Consider the following 25400-nt stretch of genomic DNA (forward strand, 5'->3'; position numbering starts at 1 on the left):
GCACAAACACACACCTGGCTGCTGCTGCTGCTGCTGCTGCTGCTTTTCTTGGATTTGTTTTTTTTTTGAAGAGTAATTGCATTGCGTTATGTGACGCAGTTTCATCGGCTCTGGCATTGCCCACACCCCTTCCCGTACCCTCCCCCCATGGTGGGGATTCCTCCAATTTGGTGCAGTATGACACTTCAAACTCAGTCAAGAGCCTTTCATTGCAAGCATATACCAAGCCTAGAGTCCAGCATCTTGTCGTCCAGATTAGTTCGATGGTTTCTTGCGGAGACCATCTCTGGTCTGAAGGCAGAGCTGGCACAATAGCATCCCGACCAATCAAAAGCCACAACGCAACATCAACAACAAGTTACAACATTGTGGAATTCTTTGACATGGCATTGAGTAACCAATATGTTAGAAAATGCAAGTTCTTAACCACATCCTCTGACTACTTCATCGACATTTCAGTTTTAGTTCATATACAACCGGCTTCTATACACCTTAAAATGGCTATGATAGGGTACTATTCAGCTGCCTCGTGTCTATCTTCATTTTAGTATTTAGCAGTTTACAGCGTTGAAGCATCATTCTGCTGAATCTGGCAGCTTTTAGGATAGTCGGAACTGGCTTATAACTCTAACAAGGCATATATCAACAGATGAAGTGCAGAACAGTTTTAGGAGGGGTGTGCAGAGAAATCTTCAATACATACCTTAGTGAGGAGTAGCTAATCGTTGTATCCTACCTAGTAAGGTATGTGTGTGTCCATACGCTGACCATTTCCTGTCTGGTTCTACGCTTTCCTTGGTGTTCTCTGTCTATCTGTTCTAACTGGGAAACACCTGTCTTCTTGCAACTCTCCAATCTCCAAGAAAGCAAGCAGAACCCTGGAGCGCTAGCCACGACCGCTACAGCTTGCAGCAGCTGAGGCTGCTTGGTAGGGTACAAGCTGCGGAGTCCTCTTGTTGCTGCGGTCCTTTGCCTTTGAACTCTTTTCCTTTTCTTATTCCTTGTTATCAGCTTACGATATAGTTCCATAGCCCCTGTGATTTCCATAACCCCCCGCCCCACAGCTGCCCTCCCCACACCCACACCCACACCCCCACTGGGTATAGTTCTTCCTAAACTCTCACATGTCCATTCTATTGCCGAGACACAGTTAGCACTTTCACGGGGATCCCATCTTTGCTCCGGAAGTAGAGACGCTCATACAGACTGCATCGTGTTCTCACATCTGGATGTGACAGTCTCCATGACAGTCACCACAGCACATCCCCTTAAATGAAAGGCCGCCATACAATACCAACGACAGGAAGGACAGAAATGAAAAACGACCGCGAAGTGAAAGAGCATGCCACTGAATGACCAATGTGTCCCTGAAGAAATGAAAATCAAGAGCTTTCTTGAAGAAAATGATGCTACCGTATGATCTAGGAGTCAGTGGAGAGTTTAACCAGAAACAAAGCGTTCTGAAGAGATGAAATGAAAGAAAAGAAAATGAAAACTTCTGCTTGACATGCTTTAAATGGCTATTAGCTATGCTAATGTATAATCTAATCTTTTTGGGTCAATATTTTCTGATTGATACTTTTTCAAAAATGCTAATAATCTGCAGAAACATAACTTAAGATACATGCTCACAATTCAGCTTGTATCAATAAAATCTCAGAATGAATCTAATCAATGTGATTATTTTATAACTTGCCTTCTTTAGTCAACACAGCCTCTCGAATTCTAAGTTGCCAATTGATTTTTAATTAGCAAGTGTTTAATGAATTTAATAATTTTCTGTTTGTTATTTTTAGGTAACTATCATACCTCACAGAGTTCTGATGTTTCTTATTACTTACTTCTCAGTAATTAATCATTTGCTTTTTCATAAAAAGTTCTGCATGAATGATTCAAAACTAATTAATTCATCTAGACACTGCTCATGTAGTTTCATGAGCTTCCTAAGTGTATTAAATTATGGTTATCTTAACTGATTAATGCGAAGTAGATACATAATTGGAAAAGTAATTTATTATCAAAAGAATACTTGAAAGATCAATCATACAACATGTTTTCTCAAGTTCCATTATCCTACACTATCCTTTCTTGTGTGTGTGAGAGAGATTTAATCTTATTTATTTGAGAGTCAGAGTGGTAGAGAAAGAGAGAAAGAGCGAGATGTAACCACGGTTTCACTCTTCAGATGGTCGCGACCACCACACGTGGGTCAGGTTGAAGGGTGGTAGACGTCCAGACACTCGGACAATTCCGCCGCTTTTCCAGATACGTTAGCAGGTGCACTGGAGGAGAAGCAGTCAGGGCTCAAACAGGTAAGTGTGTGTGATGCTGTGGTCACAGGCAGCTGTCCTTTCTGTGGTGCCAAACAATGAACAACTTCATCCACCATCACTAGAATGTGTAATTTAGGGATAACTTCAAAATCTCTTGAGAAGTGTGCAATTCCTGTGGTCCAATCTGAGACGTATGTTTCTGGGCTTCGTACTCATTACATCTTTCAGCTGCAGAGTGTACTTTTGTTGGCCAAGACCCTAAATTAAGCATGCCAAATTCCAACCAGCATGAAGGAAATTCTTCATATATCCTACAAAAACACGAGTATCGAAGTATCCTGTAGGTCAACAAATCTGAGATGTGAAGAATGCTCGGCTGACTTCTCTTTGGGTCAAACCGGGGGACCGAACCCGCCGCCCAGGGGGACGCTGGCGAGGACGGACAGGTGGGGCTCACGTCCGCCCCAGCAACCCAGGCCTGGCTGCCTTCCGTTCCGCCGCTTCCAACCCCGCACCCAAAGGTCTCCAAAGATCTCAAGAAGAGGGTAAAACACAAACACCCAGACTCAAGCCCTCAGCCCAGCCGGCACCTCGCCCGCGCCTGGCACGCCGCGATCCGCCCCGTGCGGAGCCGCAGGCGCGGACCCTTCCCGGGGGCACCCTTCTTCCCACATTTCCCCCGCACGCCGCCCTGCTCTCCTGTGAGCGTGCGAGCGGCACAGCAGCGGGCGCTTCCCTCCTACCGTCTTGCTGTCTCTCCTCCTGCGCCATCATGAGCCTTTCTCCTTCTGGGATTCCAGCTGCGCTGCGGCGGGCGCCAAGGCCACGCCCACCTCGTCTTTCTTCTCGGCGGGGTCCTGATCTCGGTCCGGACCCACCGGCCCATCCCTGCCCTGGCCCGGCGCCTGGCGCCAGCGGGCGAGGAGTGCGCATGCTCTCGGGACATTGGAGTGGAGTCAGCCACGTCTCTGTGGCGCAATCGGTTAGCGCGTTCGGCTGTTAACCGAAAGGTTGGTGGTTCGAGCCCACCCAGGGACGGTTGGTGGTGTTCTTTTTATTGTGGAGCTGCTCTGCCAACTCTAGTGTTAACTGGACACTCTGTATGTGTTCTTTCCTCAGCAGCTTAGTAAAGACAGAAGAAGAAAGAAAGGAAACAAGAGGCCAGTAAAGCAAACATGCAGGAACCTCATTTAGGAACGGAAAGCACTTTTCTGTGGAGATGTGGCATGATCCAGTTCCCCAGTGAGAATCTGGACTTCAGGAAAATGCTTCCCCATGCCCACTCTGCCACCACCTCACTCCTCCGTTCAATCATGAACACAATAGGGAGAGACATGGAGGGAGTGCAGGTGGTTTGGGGTTGATAAGGAAGTGTATTTGGGTAGAATTTATACAATTCTTTACTTTTCAGGAGCAGCATTCCTGGTCCCCTCCCATATATTTGGAGTGAAAAGCTGGGTTGCCTAGGGAACTACAAGGTTCTCTTTGCACACTTTTGCACAGCCAGCACTTCTAATACATGCAGACAGATAATTGTGAGTCAGGGATCTGGGAAGAGAGCGTCTTTCCTCCTTGAGGTTGTGAGGGTCGGGGCTGGACCCAGCTTCAGGTCACAGAGGCTCTTGTCTGTTGTCCCTACAAAAGCCACCACCGTGACCTGAATCCTTCCTTCCACCCCACATCTGCTTCTGTCCCTGTAGCTCAGGAGTCCTGAAACACACCCATGGAGGAACCTACCACACAGGGCGCATGGTGAAAAGGGCTGGAGAGGGAGGCCACACACAACTAGGAAAATAAGACATGAGACCTATACAACATACAGTTCCTAAAGGCAGATGTCCAGAGAGAAGCCTCCTTCTGTAAAGGAAGGAAGGAAGGAAGGAAGGAAGGCCTTGCAGACAAGCTGCATCAACTTTACATTGAGCTGCTCAGGGAGTAAAATTTCAGCAATTGATGTGGCACACACTTTAATACCCAGACCTTCCATATCCACGTTAACCAGCCAGTGCTTGATGATCAGAAAACCACAACACGACCCAAAGACAGAAGTCAGTAGGTATCAAAGCTGTCCTGAAAGTGCACAGCTGGTTCTGTGGCCTAGGACCGTATCCCAGCTGCGGAGCCGCACCTCCAAGCCTCGGCCTTGGTCTCACGCTCAGCCCACCTCTGGACCATCACCCACAGACTTTGACCTTGGTCTGCATCTCCAGCAGTCTGTGTGAGCTCAAGATTGCAGACACAGTCTGCCCTGCTCTTCTTTAGCAAGGCAAGGCGGTGTTTGCAAGCTGCCTGTGGCAGAACCCAGTTCTGGTGCCATAATCATTTCTGTTCATCCCTTGTTGGGTCTGGGAGAGTAATCCTCACATTTCTGTGTGTGTCCTGGACTGAAAGCTGTGTGCTGCCTCTGAGAGTGCCAGAGACCATCCGGGTAGACATCAGCAGTCTGAGAAGGAGGGAGACAGTTCTGAGCTGAGAGTTCTGGGAACAAACTGTTCTAGGGCATTCTGCCTGCAAGGCAGCAGTCAAGGCCTCAGCTGCAGCTGTAGGTGGCGCTCTAAGACTCTGAGCTCAGGGAGCTTGTGTGCTCAAGCCTCCCACCTCCTGTTCTCCTCCCTCTGGTGCAGGCTGAGCTCCTGGGCTCTCAGGGGCGCTTTAGCAGTGGGAATGCGATGTGACCTCAGACACTTGCCAAGGTCAGTACAGAAATTTGTTATCCTAAGAAAATAAAAAACTTCCTGGATGAGCTCAACAGGGTTCCTCTCCCTTTTGTGAGCACTGCACACACAGATTCTGTTGCACCCTGTTCACGTGCTGAAGTCTAGGCTGTCTTGAAGTCCTCCAATAACCGCAGCTCTTATCTGTGGTGACCTAGTCAGCTTTCCCAAGACCTTCACTCCTGTCCCAGGCACATTGGCAGGGAACTGGATCAGAAGTGGAGCGGCTGGGACTCTAACTGATGCCTGTATTTGGTGCCCTGTGTTTGTTGCAGATGACAGCTTGACCCATTTTGCCATAACAGCAGCCCTTGTATATGAACTTTTTAAATTATTCTGCTAAGTGTGAATAACCACTGTAAACCATATCAAGCATGAATAGTTGTGAAAATTTAGAACCATTGCTCACTAATGTACTATGCCCGTTATCACTGCTACTTTTCCACGTTTTACACTTGGTTCTAAGTATAGCCACTACAGAAACTGTCTTAGAAGGCATTCTCCCAAGGGTCTCCTCACTGTCCTCATGATGCCACCTCCTTCTACTCTGTCCTCTGGGAGGGAAGGAACGTGGAACAGACCATCCGTGCCCCACGGGGGGGGGGTACTGATTCTCCTGGACAGGATGCTGAATGGGGAAGAGGGCACCCGAGTCCCGCCCCACGCCAAGTCCTTGCAGCCGCCACAGGCTGCGGGCGGGAGACGCTGCCGCCTTCCCGAGGAGCTAAAGGCCGCGCTGCAGAGCGACTCCCGCGGGCCGTGGGCGCCGTGCCCGGGAGCTGTGCTGCGGGAGCTGCCGGCGCCTCAGCTCTCAGCTCCTCCTCTCCGGGCTGCCTCCTGGTCTCGGTCGTGCCCGCAGCCTCCCGCCCTGCCCCGGCGCCGGGCAACCTCTCTCCGGGGCTCGGCGGTCTTCTCCTAAGGCTGCAGGTTCTTGCTAGTTGCCTGGACGAGGCGATTGGCTGCACGGTGCACAGCTGTGTTCTCTGGCGGGCATGCGACCTGAGGGGCGGGGCTCGTGGATAGGCCCGGTGCGGGTTCGACAGTTGGGGAGTGTGCAGGGGGCGGCGTTCCAGACCTGCCAGGAAGGGGAGCCAGGCCCGGTTGTGGTCAAGTGTGCGGGTTTTCCCCAGATGTCCTTTTGCACTGGAATCGTGCATGTGTGGGGGCAAAGAACCAGCAGCTTCTTGTCTTCCTGGTGGGCTACTGACTAGGGTTCAGGTTCTGCTTTCTTCGCCACGGCCTGATTTGATTTTGTGAAATCGCACATTTAAATCTTCTGGAGCGTTGGTATTCTGGAACTGTCGTGCAGTGGTAAAAACTCAGATGATTGTTGGATCCCCTCTGGGTGTTGGGAATTCCACATCTTTGTAGATGCCAACACTAGCTCACTGTTACACAGCTATGCAGCGTCACACATACCGTCCTCTTCATCTGTTCGCTATATAGCCATTATTGCAGGAAATGGCTCTGTTTCTAGTAAAGACTTCTCACGTTTTTAGGGTTAATTCTCTCAAGGTTGACAGCTGTAACTGTAAGGAATTATCTGTCTTCAAAAATGATCTGAGGTTGTCAGGAGACTGAACACAAACAGGCAGACTGGTGGAAGCATGGAGCCACCACTAAGGATTTGCAAATCTGTGGCTTAGTGCAAAACCTATTCCTAGGCCATTTGTTGCTTCTCGACAAAAGGATCAGGGAACACAATCTAGGCAACCACAACACTTGGGAAGTCAAGGAAATCCCAGAATGGAAAAGCCACGGAGGAGGTGGCAAGTCATGTGTGAACGTTTACATGTTGGGATGTCTCTGAACACAGAATGATGCCTGCAGGGTTAGGGGGCATCATAAAAACAACAGAACCTAACTATAAGTGACAAATTTCTTCTGTGACCTACATTTTCTGAAAGACATATACAGAAATTATACTTCATAAAAACATCACAGAACCTATGTGGTTTTGAATCTATGCACAAGTCACGTGGTTAAAAGGCCACTCTGAGTAGCTTTTTTGAGGAAAGGCAGGGCTTCCAACCCCATCATAGATACTCAGGGAGGATAACCAGGCTCATGCCTTTCTGGGCAATCACAACTTGAAGGGAGTGCTGTTCCCTTTAGGAATGGAATTTCGCGTGGGATTTTAAACACCATGACAGCTCTAAAATGCAGTAAAGGATGGAGACTGGGCTCGGACCACCTACCCCTTAGACACGGAACTGAAGACTTGCAGGCTTTGCAAGGAAGCAAGTAAGAGGACAGGCTAGTTAAAGTGTCAAGAGGGCACTAGCGCTAGGCGAGCCACAGCCTTGCACCAGCCGCATAGCTGGCTCCAAAGCGTGGAGAAACTGTTTATTTGCTGGGGAGGAATTCTCTCAGCGCGGGCACCAGACCGCAAACAACCACGCTCAGGAAAACCCAGCTTTCGAGGGCAGAGGACCAGACCTGCTGCAGTCTGCTTTGGAAGCCCAAAGCTGGAGGCGGCGGAGCGCGCTTTCCTCTGCTCTAGAAGCGCCTGGCCCCGAGGGAGCTGAGCGCGCCAGGGGTGCTCGGGTGCCAGGCAGAGCCGGTGGGGCACAGAGAGGAAAGGAGGCTAGGCTAGGCAAGGCGAGGCAAAGACAGGGACACCTCCCGGGAATTCAACTCCCAAGATACGGTGTCCTGACCCAGTGGCAAATGAAGAGCGGTGTTGGTCTGATCGCGGGCTTTTCAGGGTGTCCTGGCGAAGTAGGGCGTGCGTTGGAGACACAAAGACTGAATGATCCACGGATGTTCATGAGCACTAGCGAGAAGGGACTGAGCCGAGTGCCTGTCCAGGCGTTCCAAAAGAGAGAGGGGGTCCGATTGGGTAATCGTTGAGCCTTGAAGTTACAGCGGTTAGTTGTAACCAGTCCGAGTTGGTTCCAGTGAGAGTCACCACAGTGAGTGTAGGAAAGGTTCATTTTCCTTCATGAATCATTTCCCCCACTTTCTACTTAGAAACACGCAGCGCCGGCTTGGGATTTAGCTGCAGGCCCTTCGGCAGCTCCTCGCGCCCACTCCACGGCTCCGGCCTGCCCAGACCTGGCCCAGCCTGAAGGACTCTGGCACACACATTCCCTCCCGAGGGCTGCGCTCGCACTCCGGCCCTGCGCGGGCTGCAGCGCGGTCTGAGCGCCGGGGACTCTGCCAAGCTGCTCGGTTGGTCGTGGCCAAGTCTTGTTGTGGTGTGTTGCCCATTGTGTGTCTTTGTGAGTTGCAGGGACATAAGCAATGACTCTGGTTGTGTTCACACACAAGAGTGCAGCCTTCTTTGAAGTTGGTGAAGTAATTGTGATTGGTGAATTACATGTGGTATCCGCTTTGTGTTTGCCTGGTGGTCTAGTGGCTAGGATTTGTCCCTTTCACCCCCGCGACCTGGGTTCAATTCCCGGCCAGGGAACTTCCTATCAGCTAACTTGACTTCCCATATTTTGACCTATCTACATCTAATGTAATGGAAATGTTCATATTCACTTTTCCTGACCAAAGGAAAAATTTCTGAATCATTGTTATCGAGTACAATGGAAAGCTCAGTTCAGGTACTTAATTCAAGAATCTAAAGAATGCAAACGGCAGACACCATTTTTCTTCCAAAACTCTGAAGTTATCAGCATGATTTTGTTGTCCTGTATCACAGACTTCATCCAGAAAGCCGTGCTTACTCCTCCACTCACATTGCTGAAAAGCCCCCGCGCACCACGACTTCCTGAGAGGGTGAGCACCCTGAGGTCCTGCCAGCTCCGTAATGGGACAGTTCACGTGTGGGTCAGCTGCAGTCTGCTGATCTGGTTAGACGCCCTGACCAACGCCTGCTGGCGGTTGCAAAGCGCCACAAGGCAAATGGGGCTGCTGCAGTAGCCCACAGTCTTGGGGTGAGCTCTCCTGCAGGGGTAAAGGAACAAAGACATCTGCAAGTCAGGCGTCAGAAACATGACAGTCCGCAGCGAAAAAGGCAGGGAGAGTAACCGCGCCTCCATAGGTGTGTCCACATGGTTCTTCTGAGGGGCACCTTGGGTTGTGTGCTCACGGAGGACTCCTGTTCTCCTCCTCCCTCGCCTTGTGCGTGATGATACCTTGGGGTTATGGATCAGTGGGTGTGGGGATGCGGTCTTGGACTATTGTCTCATCAGTACAGAAATTCTATAAGAAAATACAGTCTGCTGGAAGCACTGGGCAGCGTTGCACTCATGGCAGTTCAGTGGCAGCATTTTACCTTCCAACCTGGGAGATCAGCTTCAGTTTCTGGGCTGGTTGGGGTCAGATGATTTTTTGAGGATTAATTAGGAGAGGAGTGTGTTAACAAACATGCTTAATTGGTGTGGACAGGCATAGTGAGGACATATGCTTTGCATCTGGCTCCAGACTCAGAATCATTTTTCAGAAGGATTTCTTTAGTTGAAACTCAGAGGTTTTTTTATTATATTTTTGACAATCTTTACATACTTAATTAGGGTAAAAAGGTTCAAGCGCTATAGGAAAGTGGGTAAGACGATTATTTCCATATTGTTTCCTTCATGTGTCTGTGGTAAAGGGGATATTGAGGGAGAAGGCCCACCCAGTTTCCCACCCACCCCAGGTCCCAGATGTGGGGCATGCTCCAAGGTTCTTGCTCAAGTGGTTTTGATAGTTCACCAGTTATGAATCGCTGCCAATCTCGCCACTCCAAGTACTATGAAGTCATTGAAGAATCCACTGATTAACGTAGTCCTGAGTATCTGTTTGCCCAGTATTTCGCTCCAACATGTAGCTGAGGTGGTTGATTGACTTGTTCTGTCTTCTGTCTTTTCTTGGTTAGGGTTCTGAGTCCGGCATTTCGATTGGGGAGATCCCTAAGGAAACTTTGAGGTGTTATCAGACCAGCTTCTTGTATGTACTAGCAAGCACAGGGCCAGGCACAGTCCATCGCCCTGATCAGCTGGTGGTTGCAATTGCTGGGTTGATTCTATTCTCAGCCCCGACTTACACTGGAACCAATGGGTGTTGCAGTCCAGCCTGGTTCTGCCCAGCACATACTTGACCCTCGCATAAACCAGTGGGAACTGCAGCCTAATCAGAGCGACCCACAATAACCCCACCATGCCCGCCCCCTACCCTGCTTTGCCAGTATGTGTAGCAGACTAGTCCAGTCTGTCCCACATCCCCTTCTGCTCTCATACATGTCAATGGGTATTGAAGCTTAGTTTCATCTACCCAGCTCAACTATCCAGGCCTCACGAATGTTGTTGAGCGCCTCTCTGGCTAGCCACCCAGCCCCTATCCTAGTTTTCGTGACCTCCGTGAGAGTGGTAACCCAAGAGGGAGGAACCCACTATTTCCCTCCCAGGTCTCTCTCACTCCCAGATTATGCACTCTCCAGGTGGTTCTGTGGTTTGACTTGACAAAATTAGCCCCCAGTGCCAGCTTCTGCCAGCTGATGCTGCGGCTAAGCCCAAACAACCCTCACCCACTCTAATTTTGTTTGCACCAGTAGGAATACTCAGCCCAGCCTGGCTTTTCCCTGATCTAGTCCACATGAGGCACACAGGTGTTGTAGCCCTGCTTAGTCTGGTCTGCCCCCATCCCAGCTCACGCTCTCCAGTGGGAGTAGCTGTCCAGCAAGGGAACCCCCCCTTATTCCCCCTGCCGGCTCTGCCCCCTCCCTTCCTGGTTCTCACACGTGCTGGTTGGGTGCTGCAGTCACATCTGGTACACGCAACCTCACCTTGGCATTCCGTATTGTGCACTGGTTTTTGTCACGACTGTACTTGGCTCGACCCACACTCTGTTCTGGTACTCAGATTTGCCAGTGGATGACATGAACTGATTCAGTCTGGTCTGCCCCCGACCCATGCCAAATGTATGCCAGTGGGAAACTTTCCCTGGCCTGCTCTGGGCTGTTTCCTATCATGTTTCTTGTGCTTACCTGCAGGGACTGTGTCCTGCCAGAGGAGTTGCCCAGGCTCCTCCATCAGAACCTCTCCCAATACCAGATTTTGCACATACCAGTGGGTCCATGTGTCAGCCCTACTCAGTTCACCTCCTGTCCTAGCAGGGACAGTGGCTTTTCTTGACTGGCCTTCAACACAAACTGGTTCTTTTTTTTTTTTTTTTTTAAGATTTATTCATTTCATTACAGCCAGATATACACAGAGGAGGAGAGACAGAGAGGAAAACCCTCCGTCCGATGATTCACTCCCCAAGCGAGCCGCAATGGGCCGATGCGCGCCGATCCGAAGCCGGGAAACTGGAACCCCCTCCGGGTCTCCCACATGGGTGCAGTGTCCCAATGCATTGGGCCATCCTCGATCGCCTTCCCAGGCCACAAGCAGGGAGCTGGATGGGAAGTGGAGCTGCCGGGTTTAGAACCAGTGCCTACATGGGATCCTGGGGCTTTCAAGATGAGGACTTTAGCCACTAGGCCCCGCTGCCAGGCCCACACACTGGTTCTTGTTGGATGTTTCAGTCTAGCCACGGCTCGTCCATACCCACATATGGTACACACATGGCTCAGTAGGGGGTTGAGACCTAGCCTAATCCATCCCACTGCTACCCTGGTCCTCCAGGACACCAGACAGTGTTGGGGTCTGTCCCAGCTTGGAGCGTCCAGTCCCAGTCCACACTTGTGCCAAGGGAGACTACAATCGTTTCCTGATCAGAACACAGCCCCCATTCCAGCCCACACGCCCCTTGGTGGGAACCTCAACCCAGTTAGGGTGTCCCCTTAGCTCCCCGACCGCGCCTGCTCCCAGCCATAGATCACGCGCATGCCAATGGTTGTTTTGACTCAGCTTGGCTCAGCCCCTCACCTGTTCCGGCCTCTGCCTTAGACACATGGTGAATTGGTGGCAGGTAGCAGCCTGACCTTGCTGCCACAATGCCAAGATTCATTTTCTCTAGGCAGTCTATATGTTCAAGGGACTTGAGGCATGAGAGACAGAAAGCAGTTGGAGGGTTGAGGTCTGTGGAACAGACCCGTATGAGGAAACTGAAGGTTCTCCTAGTCGCAGTCTAAGCTTTGTCTTGTTTTCCTGCTCTCACACACCATGCCCATGCATTTCTTCCATCAGGAAAAGGACTGTACTTTCACCTCATTTTGTTTGCGGGGCCTTTTAAAATTTTCATTGGAGAGTCAGATATACAGAAAGAGGAGAGACATTCACTCCTCAAGGGGCCACAACAGCTGGAGCTCAGCTGATCCAAAGTCAGGAGCCAGGAGCCAGGAGCCTCGTCTGGGTCTCCCATGCAGGTGCAGAGTCCCAAGGCTTTGGGCCATCCTTGACTGCTTTCCCAGGCCACAAGCAGGGAACTGGATAGGAAGTAGGACCACCAGCATAGGAACTGACGCCCATATGGAAACCTGGTCCATTCAAGACAAGGACTTCAGCCACTAGGCTACCTCACTGGGCTCCATGTTTTGGGGACCTTTGAGGCATTAGGAGAATGTCTTTTTTTGTTTCTTAAGATTTTTATTATTATTATTGGAAAGCCGGATATACAGAGAGGAGGAGAGACAGAAAGGAAGATCCTCCATCCGATGTTTTCACTCCCCAAGTGAACCGCAACGGACCGGTGTGCGCCGATCCGACGCCGCCGGGAACCAGGAACCTCCTCTGGGTCTCCCACGCGGGTGCAGGGTCCCAAAGGTTTGGGCCGTCCTCGACCACCTTCCCAGGCCACAAGCAGGGAGCTGGATGGGAAGTGGAGCCGCCGGGACCAGAACTGGCGCCCACATGGGATCCCGGGGCTTTCAAGGCGAGGACTTTAGCCGCTAGGCCACGCCGCCGGGCCCTAGGAGAATGTCTTAACTGCTATACAATGAAAGCCCCCCTGAACACGCTATCTTCAGGGTCTCCTCACCTTGCTCAGGTGCACCTTTATTGCTTTTATTTTCTCCATAGGAAGGGAAGGATTGTGGCCAGAACATCAGTGCTGCAGTACAGAATACACCAATTCCCATTAGTGGTCCAGAGTGAGGCGCTGGTGTACCAGCATTCAGGTTTTCCACTGCTCTGAGAACATCTGGAGGGGATGGCCTTGTAGAACTTCCCTGAAGGGGAGACTTCGCTAGCAGGAGGGATGACTGCATCCATGTAGGAGACCTGGAAAAAGCTTCTGGTTCGACCGGGCCCCAAACTGACCACTCTGGCCATTTGTGGAGGGAACCAACCTTTGCAAGATCCATCTCTCCCTCTGTTCATGTAATTCTGGTTTTCAAAGACATCTTTTTTAAAGAAGTGAATATCAGTGTTGGCGATGACTGCTTCTCAGATGTGCTTTTCCAAAGCAAGCACCCACGTGCTGTGGAAACAAACAATTGCTTCACTCGAGGACTGGCAGTCAGGAGCCAGGGCTTTCACCACCACGACCCGAGATCCAATGTTGGTTGGGAATCAGCTGTCCTTATCTCTGTGAATGAAAATCCTTCAGAGTTTAAAGACTCAGACAGGAATGAAGACTGCAAACAGTTGTAGCCCTCAGTCCGTCTAACTGAGCTGCCACCTCTCCAGTTCACCACACTTTCCTCTTCAAGGAACATACACCAAACCCTTACGTCGAAAGAGGACAGAAGTCTCTGCTACGTTAAGAATACCATTCTTTTCCCATTGCTTCGGAGTATCATTCCACTTTGTGCAACTACGAGTATTCCATCTTATGCTAGCTGCTAGCAGGATGGAAAGAGAAATATGGGTTCTTATACAGTATTACAATTGTATTCTTGCCAAAATAAGAAAGAAGCACAACTCATTTCTGCAGAGGTCCTCACTTCTGCAATTGCCAGAGAGGGTCCAGGGTAGACATCAACAGTCTGAGAAGCCGAGGGAGATGATGCTGAACTGGAAACAAGCTCTGCTAGGGCTTGGCTTAGTTCAGCCTGCAAGGCAGCAGTCAAGCCCTCAGCTGCAGGTGGCGTTCTAAGACACTGAGCTCAGGGAGGAATCCTGTTCTCCTCCTTCTTCTGGCACAGGCTGAGCTCCTGGGGTCTCCGGGGCTAGTGACCAGTGGGAGTGGGGATGTGACTTTCAAGCGGGTGGCACAGGAAAGACCCAGCCATTTCCTGATTGGTTGAGAGCACCAATGGGGAATGCCTTCCCTGCAGGTGCCTGCCTGAAGAAGAATAGGGAAGGTCTTAAAAACCCAGGACTTTTCCTAGAACCCCAATGTGTCTCCCTCTCTGTTTTCAAGAGGCACCCCATCTTCTAGATGCCTCCTGGAGGTGCTTTCTCCTTCATTCTTCTTTTCACACTCATCTGTTCACTTTGCAATTAAACTTCTCAGTCGGCAATTGAATCCTGACTTTTGATTTCTGTGCTAAGCTGTGAGAAGAACCTGCACAACCTTGTCCTAACACTCGTTCTGTCAGTCACAGGGGAGAGCTACATGGGTTGGCTGTGATCGGAACTGGTACTGTGGTAGTTCCTTTTTCATCTTTTTGAAGGTCACTGTCAGAAATAAAACAAAACACACTTGTTTTCTGGATTTGTAGAAGCGATGGGAAGGGAATAAGACAAGGACATTGAGCCAAGCACCTCAGCTGCAGAGAGGGAACCTGGGTACACACTTTGGAATGATCAGGAGAACCTGAAAAACAGATTAAAAAACCTGACCTAAGGTGTTTCAGCTACTGCCATTCGCTGGGCAACCTGGAGTCTCAGTTCCAGAAACTGGATTCTAATCTGGGTCATAACACGAGGAATGTAGCTTGCTGTGTTTGTTTGGTTTTTCAATGACTTGGGATCACAGAGAAAAGGCTCCTGCAGGCCCTGCCTCGAGGTTCTGGCAGTGTCAGCTCCTCAAGGCTGAGCACTGGCATCCAGCTGAGCCCATGAGAGGTTGGGGGCACTGAGGGAGACCTCTGGGCACACACAGAACTCGAGAGGTGCCACGTGGAGAGAACTCGCTCTGAGTTATGGGTCAGATTAGAAGCACCAAGGTGACTTGGCTCAGGAGCTCAGCACAGAGCCCTGGGGTTCCGGCTGAGTGGGGAATGTTGGCCTGGTGAGCCACAGTTCCAGATCTACCCCACCATTCATTTCTGAAGCACTAAGCTTTCCAAGCTCCTGGCTTTGTTGTCTGGATGTCAACAACAAGGGCAGCAGGTGTCTCTCGGGTATTCCAAGATCACGTTGGTGATCTCGTCCTGCTTTGCCTGGGAAGTGCTTTCAGCTCTTGGGTCTCTGCTCTGTTTGTATAACAGATCCTCCCAGAGGGGATAACTGCACTAGAATCTCAGGAATGTTCTCAGCAGCATGCTGCAAACTGACCACAGTCAGATACACTCTAAACTGTTGTTCCATTTTAAACTTTTCTTTTCCAGCCTCTCCCCATCAAGACTCATCTTATTATTATTGTTTTTTTTTTCATACATCTCCCAATTCATTCATACGCTCACTTGGGAAAAACTTAAATTCATCCAGTTTGCACAATAAATGGTTTTAGCAATTCTAATGTACCCAATGGGAAAAACTTGCCCAGGGATCAGATTTCTCTCTTTCTCATGAATACACACTCAATGGAGCCATGTTTACTATGTGAACATCAAGGCTAACCCAGACAGCCCACACTGAAGGGCATTGGGGTCCTTCATTGCACCCTGGGGAAAGGACACCAAGGTCCTCACCTGTGTATAGGGGAGCAGCGTTGGCTGTGGACTGACAGTGGACTGGGAATGCTGCATGGGTCTGGGCTCAGAATCCTGGTGAGCGTACAACTGGGGACACCTTGAGCCCTGAAAAGTGAACATGGCTGTACACTTAAAAGCAATACGAACTACTATTGAAAAATCCAGTTAGGCCTCCGAGGAATGGTGAGTCCTCTCTTTCCATGAGCCATCCTCTGCTCTGCAAGCCGGCACTCCCATCCATGTCCTCTGGCACACTTTCACCTTCTCCTCGCAGTGGGGGTCCAGAGTGACCGACCCAGTTTAGTGGGAATTTGTGGAAAGGCGGAGGTTTTGTAACAGGTGATGCCTGCTGCTGGCAAGCCTGGCTGTCCCTGCACCAACGCGGGGTAGGTAGGGCTGAAAGCTGCCATTGAAAAGCTGTGTTTTCCTGCCCCATTTTAGGCAATGTCTTCATGGTACCTGATGATAAATTGCACTAAGAAGGTATTGCTTTGCGCAGGTCATGACATGGAAGTGGTAAGGGTATCTTACTGTTGTGGCCTGGCTAGCTCAGTCGGTAGGGCATGAGACTCTTAATCTCAGGGTCGTGGGTTCGAGCCCCACGTTGGGCGCATGCTAACTTTTGCCACCACAGGCAGAACTGTCTCAGCTCTAGAATCACAACCACCACCCTAGGAAGTGGGACCATCCCTCCTGTGAAACCATTGTGGTATTCTTGCCAACCGTGGTACTCCTCACTGCTGACTTTCCTGCCCGTGGGCATCCCGTCCGACTCCTCAGTGAGCCTCTCCCCTTGTGGAAGATGTGAGAGCGATTGGCTGGCTGTAAACACCCATCTCTCTCCTGCTTTCTAAGGCCCATTTTGAAGTTGTGGGAACTTGCCCACGAGGCTGAGGGCTAAACACGAGGGTTTCTGTAACCCCACAACCCCCACCCCGCCAAGCCACAGAAGAGTACATTCGAGTTGTGTGGACACAGGAGCTCCATCTTGTCTTGAGTTTCTTCTCCAAGCACAATTTCCGTTTCACCTGTTATTGCTGCAAGTTCCTGAACCCGATTTTAGTCAATGAAACCTGCGGGGACTTCTGCCGCACTTGCTTCTCAGAACTTATGCCAGATTTGAAACCAAGGAATCCAGAAAAGAAGAACTGATATTCCTTTTGGTGGGCATCAGAACCAGAACCTCTGAAAAGTGAAATGAGCTCTGCAGATTCCAAGGATGCAATCAAAAGAAATTGCAAGGGATAAAACCTGCATGTCAGGCCCATGCGCCAGAAGACCTCAGTCGGGCACAGTGCAGAGAAGCTGGGTGGGTCCTTAACTGCAGCTTTTGAAGGATGCCCCATGGAACTTAGTTCAGAGCCACACATGGAAGCTTCTCCACGTAACGTTATCTTCTTGTTGTGTAAGTTAAGCAAATAAGTTTAGGTCAGGATCTTGCTGAAAGGGGATGTCTTGTGATCTCTTTGATAGAAGTAAACCAGAGATTCTGTAAAGGCACTATCATGGCCCAGAATAAATCTAGGTCTTCAGTTCTGTTGGAGTGAAATTAAATTCTTACTGCCATCTGAAGGGAATTATTGCATCTTTTTTGACCTCAGCAGTACTTTGTTTCTTTGATGAGTGGGTTGGTTAAATCAGGTTATAGTGTTGGTCCAAATTCCTTACTCCTTCTAAAAAGAAGCAGAATCATGGAGTATAATTCTCCTCATGACATGAAAGCAATGATACTAATGTACTACTATAACAATAAGATTCAGTTGGACAGTATTTTGATAGTATTTCGATCCTGCCCAGTTTGTGAGAAAGACTGCCGGGAAATCATGTCCACTTGTGATTTATGCTGAGGTTTTTTTCTCAAGATTTATTTATTTTTATTGGAAAGGTAAACTTATAGAGACAAGGAAAAACACAGAGTAAAATCTTCCATCCACTGGTTGACTCCCAAAATGGTTTAAAAAGCTGATCAGAAGCAAGGAGACAGAAACTTCTTCTGGATCTCCGACACAAGTGCAGGGTCCCAAGGCTTTGGGCCATCCTCCACTGCTTTCCCAGGCCTCAAGCAGGAAGCTGTATGAGAATAGAGCAGCCATGACACAAACTGGTGCCCACGTGGAATTCCCCCATGGAGAACCCAAGGCCAGGATTTCAGCCACTGGCCCTCACACTGAGCTTAACATGCTGATCATATTTCAGAGCTCCTGCACGTGCAGTGGACTTGCCACTAGAACGGTGGGAAACTGGAGAGTAACCTTACATCTGGGACGTGATGGTGTGTCTTCAGGAGAATGTGCAGTGTCTTCTAACAGCTAGTTACAGTGCAAATCAGGGCTCCATTATAATTTGTTTACTTCATTTAAATGATACCTTGATGTGTGAAATAAAACAAAAGAATCAATTACATCATGATGTCTCCAGCCCTAGTCCTCCATCTTGGTCATGTCCACTCACTCTGACAGGAGAAGTCCACCCGTGCCTTTCTGCCTTAAGCATGTCAGGTTCCTGGCTGGATAGCAGGGAGGCGGGTACTCTCTATCCTATAGGCACGGGAGGGGCCCCGAGCTCTGAGGAACCATGCACTCTCTCGCTGCCCCTGCACTCTCTCTCTAGGGTCCCCTTGCAATCATCTGCAGGGATGCCTGCTTCCATTCCGTTCCCAGAAAGGGAAGGCCCACAGGACAGACCATCCATGACCCAGTGACAAGGAAACACCAATTCCTGCTGACTGGATGCAGAGTGAGTGTGAGGAGTGATGGGTAGGCATCCCAGCACTCTGACTTATCACTGCTCTGAGCCCAGGGAGCAGGGGAATTGAATTTTGCCCCATCACCCTATGAGTGTTGGTGAGTTCTGTGGTCATGCCTAGCTCAGCCTGTCAACACCTGCAGCCCTGCAGCAAACCAGGTGCACAGCACTCCCACACGGTGAGCCCACCATCCCCTACAGAGTCTGCTCCGGCAGGACCCAGTTCTCTCACATGCTGTGTAGTATCATGGCCCAGCCTAACAGGCTCCACACCCTGCCTTAACATTCACCGTTGGATACTGTATTAAGCCCTGCCAAACAGGCCCCTCCACCCAGGGCTTTCCCATGCTCTGATAAGCACTGGTTGATACCAAATAAGCCCAGTTCTGGTCTCCCACATAAGCAGCTATACTGGTTTAGCACCCCCCTCCCAAATCCTCCAGTTTCCCTCTTCTAAGCCACCAGTCTCGGCCCCTCATTTACCTGTAAGTGCTGTAGTGTGCTTGGAGCAACGCAAGCATGTGTGAAAGTGTAGGGTGTGTGTGAGTGTGCTTGGGTGGAAAGCAACATATTCTTATTACCTGTCAGGGTATCCCTTGATCATGAAGGGGATCAGGGTGAGGCTGATCTAATGCACTTGGGATGTGCTGGCCTCTGTGATTTCCTTGCATGTGGAAAACTCTACTGTGGCAGAGTGGTACTTGTTGTAAAGGTTTTTCTGGAGGTGTTGTTTGAGCTGGCACAAAGTTGTTAAGCCAAGGGTGGGGTGACTCGTTAGTTTTCTGGGCTCTGGTTCCCCAAGATGAAGTGGTGGTAAGCCCACGCCAAAGGACAAGCCCAGGTCGGAGACCCTGAGAGCCTCTGGCTCTAGAAACCTGGAAGCCAGCCAGACTGAAGCTCCAGTCTCCTGATTTTGGCCTCATCTACCCTTGGTTGTTGAATCTCTCCCTCTCCCACTCTTTAACTCTGCCTTTCAAATGAACAAATAAACATGTAAAGAAAATAAAAAGAAGGAATGTCTCGCCTCTGTAGTGCAAATGAAAACAGATTTGGAACAAACAGAAATGGAACAAAGTAACACCTACATGGATCAGAGGAAATCCAAGGTAATGCACTGATTTGCTAGGGGAGAGAAAGAATCATTGTTTGTAGGGATAATGAAATAGCTTATTCACAAGCTATAAAAGTCACAATGCGCAACCTCCAATCAACACCAGGCTTGCCACGTGCAAAAAGACCACCCTACATGGACTATTCAGTGAGAAAGACACACTGGAAACTGAGTGGGAAGTGGCACAATGTTCAAATCAGCAGAAAGGACTGTGACACAATTTGTATGACTGTATCCCATATGTCCCAAGAACTAAACAGAGATCTGGAGCATGTAACAGTGATCCCAATGAAAACCTTGCGATGACATATACAACAGCAGAAAAGACCAAGCGTATTCAACATCACAGAACAAGACTATCAGCAGATGAACATTCTCAGAAACAATGATTAATGACAACAAAGACCTGGAGAATGTAGAATATTGACAGGGAAAATGTAAGAAAATTAGCACCTCATTAATGACTAGGGAGTGGGTCACTCAGGATGCCCAATAGCTAAGAAATTCAAGTCTCTGGAAATGTGTGTATTGGCAGAGATGTGGAGTGGGGAAACCTGTAGAAGAAACAATGGCTGAAAAATTGCTACTCATAAAGCAAGGAGTAAATGCAGAAATCCAAGCAGCGAATGCATCCAAAGCACAGAAACATGAAGGAGATGATGCCTAGACCCATCGCAGTCAAAGCAAACACCTGCAAAGTGGCCACAGGAAGGAGTCATGGCACAAACGCCAGGACAAAGATGAGGATCCCATCAGATGTCTTGCTCTTTTCCCAACACTCTGCCAAGAGGCACATGAGTGAAAAGACAGCAAAGAAACATCCTTACGGGACACAGGAAAGGAAATCCACATTAATTTGGTCATCGTATACCACTCTCCCACCACCAAATCTCTCAGAAATGTAAGCACACTAGGACTGCTGAAGACACACACAACCAGATTCGTCAGAGGCTGCCCACAGCAGAGCATCCAGGGACTTCTGCAGGTGAAGGACAGAGGAATCAAGGGGAAGTTAAGATCCATACGTAGGACTGAAGAACTGGAGCTGGGTGGGGTTTGGGATCCTCCTGCTATCGAAATCTGCTGAAAAACCACTTGATCCCTTAAACTAGAGCAATGACAAGGGGTTGTGGGGTAATGCTGCAGGTGAGAGAGACAAATGGGCCCCACCACCATAGCGTAAAGGCCAGGGTGGGAGGGATAGCATCACTGGAATGCAGACCCGGACAGGCCATGTAGATGCTGCTATGTCATAGGGCTGGAACTTTCACTCACTTGAGGAGAGAAATGGTTGTACTAAACAACCGACAGTCAGGGAGACAGAACGGAAAGACCATCAATATACCTCAGGTAAACTGACGAGAATGATCGTGCGCCAGGAAGACTGCCTAGGAACACTAACGTGAGCAGCCAGAGAACCACGCCGAGAACCTTGATTCCAGCATGGCAGGTCATTCTAGAAATCCCAGAGCCGATTTAACTTCCAGTGTATGAATAAGGGTCGAGGGAAGAAAACACAGGCACAAGAAGAAGTAGGAAAAAACAAAAACAAAAAACCCTCCAAGGTTACCACAGATGAAAGATTCCTTTCTGCAGAGGGACGGATTCTCCCAGCCCTCCTGGGTGTTCACGGAGGATCCCAGAGGGTCCCGCCTTACCGGGCCTGCAGGAACCCGAAGAAAGCGTCCTTCTCCGTTGGCGTGAAATGACGGGCTGGCTAGAGAACCGCGACCACCACAGCTCCAAAACGAGCTATGTGGAGACGACTTGGCTCCGATCACAGACCTCTCAGTTAAGGGCATAGAGGTACCGCCACAGAAGTCACATCTTCAGGTCCCTAATTAAAGTGTACGAGGGTGCAGTAGTGCTAGGCGGAGCCACCGCTCAGGGTAACCCCAGCTTCCGAGGGCAGCGGGCCGACCTCGCCGCCTTGCCTGTCCCCTGCCTGGGAGGCCAGGCCCCGGGGATGGCCGAGGGCGCGTCCCTCACCGCTGGAGGCGCCTGGCCCCAAGGGAGCTGAGCGCTGGTGGCCGCGGGTGCGGGCGCTTCCCGCTGGGCAGGTGCCTCTGTGGCCTCGGGCGCCGCTCTCGCTCCGCTCCCTCCGTATACAATCGGAAAAGCAAAGGAAAAACTTTGGAAACAATGCATATTGCTGCGAATCCTCAATCTACTTGGAATCACTACTGATGATGATGTGTCCAAATGTTCTGTGATCTGATCGAGAGTAAAAGAAATCCCAGTGATGGCAGTGTAACAAGATAGAAAGCAACTAACTATGAAGAAATTAATACCAAGGGCCGGCAGTATCAGGCTTGTGGTAAACACTAACTGAGTTTCGGACAAAAGGAAGGGGCGAAGAGAACTTAAAAATATAATAGAGTAAAGGAAAACGAAGCTCACAACACAGAGCATATGCATTGGCCGGGAATCGAACCCGGGTCTCCCGCGTGGGAGGCGAGAATTCTACCACTGAACCACCAATGCAACAACACAATGTCTTTGTGGACACCTACTGCAGAAAAGCCGAAGGGAGACCTGTGGAAAGACCGTGGTGAAACAGACTCCTTCAGCCTCTTTCAGACACAGCACAGGCAAAATACAACTCAGGCAAAAAGTTGCAAAAGCTTACACAGGCAGCTGTTAATCAGGCCGCCAAACTATTTGGCATTCAAATCACAATGCTGTTGGAGTTCAAAGAACATAATTCTGACACAGGCCCCGTGCCACTGCATAGTGACCCTCTAGAGAAACCCAGCAGAAACTCTTCTAGACCTGTACAAATCTGGAGAGCTCGTTGGCTCACTGATAATGCAATCTTTCTGCCCTCCACTTGCTGGCAGCCTCCCAAACACTTTCCTCCCTACCTTGAGACAAACACAGTGTCTGGATGACTGGCCACATGCCCAGGTGACCACAGAAGGTCTGCATGACGATTACTCCTTTTCCCTCTGTCCTGCATAAAGTGTGTTTGCCCTTCACCTTTGACAAACACTCAGGTATTGACATTTTCATCCGTTTATGATTTTGATCCCAATGGCATGGGTACAGGCTAACCTCTAAGCCAGGCGAATCCCCGCAGGGCTCCAGAGCCCCAAGGCTTTCTCCTCAGGTGCTTCTTTGGACTTCCCAAAAAAAAATCCAAGGATTGAAATGACTTGACTTTCAATTCTCCTGCCTTAAAAATCCACACAATGGAGAATATGCAAGAATGCCACTCTGAGATCAATCCATTATCCCACACCCTCCCAAATCCACAGAGGTGAGCCATTCTTTCTTTCTCGTTTTTCTTTTTCCTTTCTTTTCTTTAAAACTTCATTGATTGGTTTGAAAGGCATACTTCGAGGAGAGCGAGAGACAGAGATTATCCATCTGCCAACTCAACAGCCAAGCTAGACGAGGGTAAATTCAAGGGGTTTCATCAGGGTCTGCTGCACAGTTCACCACTACTCTACCACAAATTTTGCAGTAGAGTTTCCCACAGGCGGGGAAAGCACATCCCAAGAGCCATAAATGAGCCTCACTCTGATGCCCTATCGTGATCATGGGATCTCCCCTGCCAGGCAAATAAGAATTTGCTGCTTTCCACCCTAACACAGTCACACGCACCCTACACTTTCACAGATACTCGCTTTGTTCCAACCATGCCTGTCCCTCTTTGCCTTCACACACATACAGCACATGATTCACGAGCAATTCTCTGCAGTTTCTCCCCCAGCACGGGAAATCCTGTCATGTTTCTGCAGCAGATGCGGGAACAGCAGCTTCTGTGCTGCCTTATCTACATGAACACGCCCCCTCTGTGACGTCACTCACGCCCCGCCCACGTCCAGCCCTCTGCCTCACTGTGCAGCCCAGAGATCTCGTTTCTGAGTAAAGTTTATTTGAAAGCAGAGGAAATCACACATGTGGGTCACAAGTAGGGACAGAGTGGGGAAAGAGGGAAACCCAGGAAGAGAGAGGGTGCCCTCCAGACTGCCTTTTCCTGTGCCTGGGAATGGAGGTGTGCCAGGGTCCGTGCAGTAGGTGTAGATGGCACGAAGGTGTGAAGAGAACAGCTCCCCTGCTTGGCAGGGCCCGGGGGAGCTTCCAGCTGTTTGGCAGGGCCCGGCGGATTTCTCTCTGACCACCTTGATGCAGTCTCACCACCCTTTTGCATGGACACTCAAGCACCCCACTAAGAATCCTGTAATCTATTGAGGCATTGTTTGCCCCTGTGAGATGGCTTTGGCAAATAATATCAGCTTGAGAGTTAATGTTACTGATAATGTCCTGGTGAGTGGGCCTTTAACTGCACACAGGAGTACAATCAAGCCCATGCTGTTTCCAGACACCTTATTGTGTACCTACCCATTGCCATAAAATCTGGCCTGGACATTTAGCATGCTTTCTGGGAAATGGCTTGATAAGAATTTTACAAACTAATGGAAATGATGGGAGTATGGGTTAAAACTGCCATGACAAAAAATATAGCTACTGGGACCCTAAAAGCTATCGTGTTACTGGGACCCTAAAGGCTATCCTGCTAAAGCAAAAAATATAGTTACTGTGACCTTAAGGGTTAGCCTGTCCTTGCAACTCTTTAGAACATAGAAACTGTAGTTGCTTCAGCTGCTTTCATAATTTCTAACTAGAGGAAATATAAGCTGATTTCACTAACATCACAAAGATATACTTTTGATTATTGTTTAATCACTTATGAGATTGTAGAACCTGCAGTTGTAGAGGAACTTAATGTTTGGAACCTTTTGTCTTAGATCTTTGTTTTTTCTCTTTTGATGTATTTCTCCCATTAAGTAATGGATAAGTTGTAGAATAAGAATTGTAGTAAGAGTGTATTACTGAATACGATGTGTTGCCTACTGATAAATTTTTGGCTGCAACGTTGGAATGGATAATGCCCTGTCTTGAGGTGAAACAATTTGTAGAATTGTCTTTGGAAACACTCACTTGTCAATTGCAGAATTGAAACTTAAATGGAGTAAACTTGGCTCATTGCTAATTACAATTCTTTCCGCCGTTATAACTCTTGCTTTACTTGTTCAGATAACAAACTGTGTGAGCTTGCTGACCTAAGGGCCTTTAGTGCCAATGGCCCGTAATCCCCATACACCAAGACCCCGGATTTACTAACCCATACATAATTCAAGGTAGGGGCCTGGTTGTCACAGGTGGCGCCAAGGTTAGAGCCCAGACCTGAGGAGAGCGGATGAAGACTGGCAAACCAAGATAAGCAAGGAATGTGGGATCCTTCCTCAATCATTTCTCAAGAAGCTGTAAATTGTGCCCCCCTGAAACTATGTCAAAATGCCCCTAAAAGAAAACTTTGTACTGCTTCTGTATAAATAAAGCGGACAGCTTTCTTGCAATGTCCACAATCATCAAGGAATCCTAGTGGTCCGTCTCTCTTTTCTTTCTCTCTTCTTCTTTCTACGCCTATCTCACGCACCCTTCCCGAGCTCCGAACTCTCGGCTGGAGCTGGACTCCGGCAGAGGTGGTAACAGGATAGTACCCACGAGAATCCCCCTCCCCATGCCATGGGGAAAGGGGTATCTGATTGACCAGGAGCTACACAGCAGCAGTTTGGGTGGGGAGCTGACTTCTAATTTGTGACTCTAAGCTTGCTGCCTGCCTGTCCCATTTCATCCCTCCCTCATGGATTTCTGATCCTTCTTCTTAAGAGCTGTTGAAGGATGCAGGTTCCTTCCATCTTCTGTGACTACCTCCTACTGACTGGACACGTTAGCCTTGTATAACCAGAGCTGTCAAGTTCTACCCATCCACTTAATGGATCCATTTCACCAGCTGGAGAAATTGTAGTCAGTGCCAGTGGCTGTGTCTCCACATCCTGAAAAGTCATTGGCCCCTAAACAGACAAGTCCATCAGCATGGACAAAATTGGAAAGAATTACAGTAAACACAGCACTGTCAGAGTAGAGGGAAC

General features: G+C 49.3%; 3 non-coding genes across 3 annotated transcripts; 2 read left to right on the forward strand and 1 right to left on the reverse strand.

The window, feature by feature from the left end:
* Positions 1-3237: 3237 nt before the first annotated feature.
* Positions 3238-3311, forward strand: TRNAN-GUU (transfer RNA asparagine (anticodon GUU)). The gene has a single exon. It is a non-coding gene; the product is annotated as a tRNA-Asn (tRNA).
* Positions 3312-16140: 12829 nt separating this feature from the next.
* TRNAK-CUU (transfer RNA lysine (anticodon CUU)) lies at positions 16141-16213 on the forward strand. The gene has a single exon. It is a non-coding gene; the product is annotated as a tRNA-Lys (tRNA).
* Positions 16214-21871: 5658 nt separating this feature from the next.
* Positions 21872-21942, reverse strand: TRNAG-CCC (transfer RNA glycine (anticodon CCC)). The gene has a single exon. It is a non-coding gene; the product is annotated as a tRNA-Gly (tRNA).
* Positions 21943-25400: the final 3458 nt, after the last annotated feature.

Source organism: Ochotona princeps, chromosome 2 (genome assembly GCF_030435755.1).
Source record: "Ochotona princeps isolate mOchPri1 chromosome 2, mOchPri1.hap1, whole genome shotgun sequence".
Lineage (NCBI taxonomy): Eukaryota > Metazoa > Chordata > Mammalia > Lagomorpha > Ochotonidae > Ochotona > Ochotona princeps.